General features: G+C 35.1%; 1 long non-coding RNA gene across 1 annotated transcript; it reads left to right on the top strand.

Moving 5' to 3' along the window:
* The first annotated feature begins 373 nt into the window (after positions 1 to 373).
* LOC127529682 (uncharacterized) lies at positions 374 to 1632 on the top strand. Its single transcript, XR_007936304.1, has 3 exons — positions 374 to 508; positions 1181 to 1247; positions 1547 to 1632. It is a non-coding gene; the product is annotated as an uncharacterized LOC127529682 (long non-coding RNA).
* Positions 1633 to 6994: the final 5362 nt, after the last annotated feature.

Here is a 6994-nt window from a genome sequence, read left to right as displayed (position 1 = left end):
AGAGATGGAAGAAGGCAGTCCAAGAAATGTTACTTATATAGGAGTAATTATTTAATAATAATAATAATTATTATTATTTAATAATTGCCATTATTAGTGTATAAATATATATAAATAATTGCATTTAAACGATTCGCCAAAATCTGTTGTATGTAAACTATACTGTTTTAAACATTATTATTTTTTCTTAAGAAAACCCATTTTCCATGTCTACCTGTATTAGTTTAAATGGCACTTTTACCACTCGCAATATGGTGGACGCGCTGACGTATCGTGTCGACTGGGCAACATGGTGAATGTGGCATCTATCTATATATGTCTGTGGGTCGAAGACTCGGCCTTCCACACCCCCGGCCTTCCAGGCCTCGTGCCTTCCACAGTCTGCCCCACGACCTCCCACAGTCCATAGAAAGAGAAGGAGAAGAGCAGCTGTACAGCTTTTTCAAATCAAAAAAGAAAAGGAGCTGAAAATGTTTTCCGACACGGAACAATGGCACAACAGAATCAGGTATGGACTCACAGAATTAAAAGCTCAGTATATTTAAAGAAACTTTAGATCCATTAAACAAAACTAATGAGATGTACGATTATATACTGTATATCAAATCCAAGTGTTCTCTGTTTATCGTTATTACTGACATATTTCTAAGCATATCGTTTTAATTATTTTTTACCTCTTGTATTAGCTCTTTTTAATATTTGCCATATTATTTCATCTATATTAACTTTTTCACTTATTTATGCAATGTTAGTGTACAATATGAAAGATATTTATGTTTATCGTCGTCATTAATGTTTGTTAAATATCTTATTTAACTTGATTTTTCTGTAGTTATCTATTTATAAAAGCATGATAGCGCTTTCTGCCAAATTTGTATTACATATTATTTTTGTCTTGATTTCCACAGTCACATTTCTCCATAAAGGCAGAGAATACAAAACCAACTTTGATTACATTGATTAAATATCAAAATGAATCCAAGTGCCCTCTTTGTAAAAAACAAAGAGATTACTGCATCCTGAGTCATGAAGGCCACATTGTCAAGTATGCAGGTAATTATGCCAGAAGTGTATGCTTGTAAACAATACTGACGTTTAGATTTCTGAACTGGAACTTTTTAAATACAGTTTAAAAAGCTGAGCTAATCCTACATTTTCCGTTGTTTGGCAGGGTGTCCAGGTTTCCAAATGACCATTTTATGGTTTCTCTGTATTTCATCCTTGAGGCCCCCTTCAAATTTAATAAAGTATGTCTCAACTTTAGTCCTCTATTCTTTCGCTGTAGTATTTGTAGAGGGAGGATTATATGTGGTTGTTGGCTCCCATTTTTGTCACCTTCTAAAATTTATGTTCGATATTTGTGTTATGCTTATTTTATTTTATTATATTTGTATTCTTTTTAATTGTAGCATACTGTCCATAGTGGTTTTGATGTTCCAGAAATACCTGCTTTTCAAAATCCAGATATTTTAAATTTATGCTTATAATGGTTTGCATAAATATTTTTGTAACATTAAATTCCTTTTAACAACGTGACTCTGCTCAGTCCTCTTTAGAATGACATGCTGTCTTTGAGGAAGTGCTGGTGTAGAATGTTGCTTGAGAACTCCAGCCCCAAGGGGTAAATGAAATTTAAATTTCCATTTAATAACTTTAATTTAGTTCTGCAGTAATATGGCAAATATACCCAGTCATACTGTAAATCAAAGACAAATAGTCAAAATGTTACCATTAAAAACTGCTTCTTTTTGAAATCACTGAAGTAACTGCTCACATCGGACTGAGCGAGCAAACGCCCTTCTAAATGAAGGCCAAGAACTAAACAAAAAATTAGAAGGTACAGAAATAATGGAGAGCCAGGACAGGGTAATTTTTTGTGCTTATTCTTTTGGTTCTTTTTTAACATTTCCTTAGATGTTATTTTCTCTGTTTTCTGGTTTAGACTTTATTGAACCATTAATGAGAAGACAGAGTAAAGACTTGCATTACATCTGAAATGCAAAAACCAATGTCTTGCTATTCTGTTCCATAGCACTGCGTTTATGCAGGTTTCAGATCTTTACTTTTAGAAGAAACGTCAGCCTCTCTTCTCCAACATCCAGCAAAGGGCTCCAATGAGCAGGTACAGACACCTCATTTTATAAATTTCCATAGGAAAGATGAATTACATTTTGTTGATGCTGGCTTACAATCCCTATATTATAGTGAATAAAATGTATAAAAAGACTTTTAATGCTTGTCTCAGATGCATACTGTTAATCGTTAAGCAGTAGGAGTCAAAGTCCAAAAGACTAAAAGCCTGTTTTACATCTTCTGACAAACTGTAGTACTAGTACAACTCTTAAAGGCCTTAAAACATTTGAAATGCATTGCGTACTTTGTTAATAATAGTGTAATGTTAATAATGTATAACAAATTCAGAATATACTGTACATTATTTTTTTACTTTCCTTTTCTTACATTCCTTATAAATGTGGAGGAAAGGGCTATAAGCTTTATAATGACCATTTAAAGAATTTTCTTTTTTTATTTATTTATTTATTTAAATAAAATGTATTACAGCAACACAGAATCCTTCAGCATTTTACTGAGGTAGACAAGTGGTGTACTGAGAATGAATCTGTGTTCAGGGGGCACATCTCACTCCCTTCATTACTGTCAATGGACAAAGACGACATTGAGGAGGTCCTTCAGAAATTTGATTTGCTATCTGAATTTCTAGAAGAGGAAGACGAGATGTCTTTAGCCCCTTCATCGTCCTTTTTTCACATGTGGAAGACATGCATCTGTTTTTAGATAACGTGAGAGGAAAAAGGAAAATGACTGTGTTTTGTGAGAAAATGAAACAAACATACATGTCCCTCATTGTTCAGTTACAACCTACAATTCATGTTCAATTATTGTTCTTTATTTTATATTTTTTTTTACCTTTTTGTAATAAATGTTGCAAACCAACTTAATCTTAACAGTCCATTGTCTCAGATCTGCACTTCTTAGTGTTATGTATTAAAATAATGTTTAATAAAGCAGGGCAAGGCAATTTTTATTTTTGAAGCACATTTACAACAGCCAGAGCTGAACCAAAGTGCAGTACAAGAAAGGGTAAAAGAAGCAGTTCAAATACAGTACACTGTATGTACACAGCACAAAACTGCAAGCATAACCAACCAGTATATAAAAGATAAACTCAAAATACCCATACATACATATTTATAATCATGAATGAACATGAGCCAACATATACAAACAATGTGAACCTCTTGCAGGGTCAAATGGCAGCAAGAAGAAATAAGACTTTAATGATGACTTAAAAATGGCCGGTGTTGGAGCAGACCTAATATAATAAGGTGAGCCATTCCAGAGAAAAGGAAACATGGCAAATGCCCAGTTCCTCCTTTGTTTCAGCCTTGAACTTGGCACAACTAAGAGCATCTGGCTAGTAGACCGCAGGGCTCTTGTTGACACATACAAGTGAAGAAGTTCTGAGAAGCAAGATGGGGCTGATCCATTCAAACATTTAAAAACAAGAAATATAATTTTAAAGTCAATTCTGAAAAGGACCAGAAGCCACACTTACGAGAGCCATTCAATAAGCAAACAGCAAAGTTGTGGAATAGTTGTAGATGTTGTAACAGGGCCTGACCAACACCTACTTACAAAAACTGCAATAGTCCAAACGAGATGTTATAAAAGCTTGGATGGCCTTTTCAAGATCACTGAAAGAAGGAAAAGCCTTTACCTTAAAGTCTCAGCTGGAAAAACCTTCATTTAACCTCACAATTTATCTGTTTGAATGAGCTGTCGAAGATCACACCTGGGCTTCTAACTGAAACTTTATGATATGTATATGGCAAGGGGTCCAAGAGCAACATCAGACGCCCTCAAACTTTCTTAACTTTTGGACACCATGATCACAGTTTTATTATAATTTAGTTTAAGAAGATGCATTGCCATCCAGGTTTTAATATCATTCAAGCACGCATTGAGGGTCTGTATTTTCTCGCTTTGATTTTAGTGGCAAATAGATTTGAGTGTCATCAGCATAGAGAAGCCATACTTGTTAACAATGGAGCCTAAAGGTAACATGCATATCAAAAAGATAGCTGGTCCAAGGATGGAACCTTGCAGAACCCCAAAAGTAAGAGGAGCTACAGAGGATGAGAACTCACCCAAATGAATAGAAAAACTCCTATTGCTTAGATAAGATTTAAACCATTTAAGGGCATTACCTTGGATGCCTACATACAGTTCACAGCAGGATATAAGAATCGTAAGATCCACAATATCAAAAGCTGAGGTAAGATCTAGCAGTACAAGAATGGCAGAATCACCAGCATTAGTAGTTGGGAAGTGTTATAAATATAAATTGTAGGTTAATATTAAATAGTCTACCCCTGACCCTAGGACTAAACTTAAAGTTAGTAAAGTAGGCACCCTAAACTTAAGATAGTGGTGTGTAAATAACAAATGGTAAGGTAATATGCACCCTATGAATGCCTAATGTTAAAAATATAACTTTAATGGATCCCTAATTTTAAATATTTACTTGTGTATGTTATGGGCTCTAATGTTAAATAGTAAAGGCCTAGGCGTACCCCATAAGGGCCCAATGTATCCCTGTTTTAAATGTAATATTAAAAAGTCTACCTATATTTTTATTACATTAAGTTATTGATAGGACTGTATTAACCTAATTTTTAAGTAAGTTATTTATGGGTTTTAATCATCTTAATTTAATAACACTGATTTAATAAATGGAGAACTAATTGGTTTTGTAATACTTGAGAATCTTTGTGTATATTTAAAATTGATTAAAATTAGTATTGATACTCAGAGCTAGTGTACCAGTGTCAATAGTTTCTCTCCCCCAATAAGGGGGAGTATTCTCCAATAACCCAACCTAACCCTGACCAGTGTCCAGCAGTGAGTATGAATTAAGTACACAAAGAATTATACGTATTTCCCATAATTGGTTTTTATGTCGGGGAGTAATTAATTTTACAATGGAGAAGATTTTTAGAGGCAACTCTAATTGGCCCTGACACTATTTAAGCATTGGGAACTAGGTTTTGAGTTTTATCTCATGTACTGATTTAAAAATAGTAATTTACAGGGACGGTTTGGACCTATGGTTTTATATTTATTTAAGAGGGACAACTAAATTTAATTCTATTTTAGGTATTTATAATAGGGATAACTGTTTAAATTTTGTTTAATTATTGTATATATTCATCTTATGGGGTGTTTTGGGTGAGGTAGGGACTAATTAGGAGTGGTATTATTTGGTTAGAATTAAGTTAGGATTAGATAATTTACTTACCTGATTGTTACTTACCTGGGTAACGAACACCTGGGGTATCCCAGACCATATATAGGTCACTTCCTCCTGAGGGCAAATCAGTCATTCCTCTGATGCAGGCCTGCCTGGCCTGCCTGCCTTTCTTTTATTTTTAATATATTTAAAGTTTAAGGATTTTAACTGCTATAGGTTAGATTAAGACTGCTTAACCTTCTTTAGTCTTTTTCCAGGCTCCTGGTAGTTGTATTTTTTCATTTTCATTTTTTTACAATAGTGTAGTTACCTTTTACCTTACTCCCCCTTCTGCATAATATGGTTTATTAAAATACTGTTTATAAACATGAATAGATACCAGGATAATAACCAATTGCATTAAAGGATTTGGAACTGGAGTGTTTTTGGGTTTTGACATAACTTTTTTTTTTTTTTGGCAACATAATAATAATAATAATAATACATTTTATTTATATAGCGCCTTTCCCATGCTCAAGGCACTTACAGAATATAATAAAGAACGGCAGAATATACAGTATATAGCATTGTACAAACCAGATAAATAAAGAAGATTAAGACAGTAAATTCTGAAAAAAAACAGATAACATAATTGATGGTCTAGCACACACATACAGGTTACATTGGCATCTTGACAGAGAAGTAAACTGAGAGAAGGGTAATAAAGTCAAGTAGAGCTAAACGCCTTCCTGAACAGATGAGTTTTGAGTTGTTTTTTAAAAGAATTCATGGAGTCAGCTGACCTGATTAATTTTGGTAGGTCATTCCAGAGTCTGGGTGCTATACAGCTGAAGGCCCTGTCACCCATGGAGTGTAGATTAGTGAGGGGCTCAACAAGATTACCAGAATCAGAGGACCTTAGTGGGCGGGCAGGCACATAGTGATGGAGGAGGTCACTGATGTAGTTTGGTGCGAGGTTATTTAAAGCTTTGTAGGTTATTAGTAGGATTTTATATTCGATTCTGTAGGACACAGGGAGCCAGTGAAGACGGAGCAGGATGGGTGTGATGTGCTCGCTGCTGCTGGTTCGAGTAAGGACTCTTGCAGCTGAGTTTTGAATAAGCTGGAGCTGTGATATAAGATTAGAAGGGGCACCTGCCAGTAGGGAATTACAATAATCGATGCGGGATGTGATAAAAGCATGGACAAGTTTCTCAGCATTAGAGAAGGAGAGGAAGGAGCAAACACGGGATATGTTACGGAGGTGAAAATAAGAAAGTTTTTTAATGTGATTTATGTGGGCGGAATAAGTGAGGGAGGAATCAAAAATGACACCAAGGTTTTTTACAGTAGAGGCAGGTCTGATGAGATCACTGCCAAGATGGACTGGGAAGGAGCTCATTTTATTAAGTTGCATTTTAGTCCCAATTTGCAGGAGTTCAGTTTTATTGCAATTTAATTTTAAAGAGTTCTGCTCCATTCAGGTTTTAATTTCACTAAGGTAGGTTGTGAGCTGAGAAAGCTCTGATGAAGTTCCACTTTTAACATTGAAGTAGAGCTGGGTATCATTTGCATAAAAATGATAACCCAATCCATAACTACGGATAATATGGCCAAGGGGAAGCATATAAATACAGAAAAGCAGAGGACCAAGGACAGAGCCTTGAGGGACTCCTTGTGTGACTGGCGCTGAGCTGGATCTGCTGTTGCCAAGACTAACAAACTCTTGCCTGTCAGTCAGAT

The sequence above is a fragment of the Erpetoichthys calabaricus genome, chromosome 11 (assembly GCF_900747795.2).
Source record: "Erpetoichthys calabaricus chromosome 11, fErpCal1.3, whole genome shotgun sequence".
Classification (NCBI taxonomy): Eukaryota; Metazoa; Chordata; class Cladistia; order Polypteriformes; family Polypteridae; genus Erpetoichthys; species Erpetoichthys calabaricus.
Note: the sequence above shows the minus strand (reverse complement) of the source record. Positions and strands in the feature narration are given on the sequence as shown.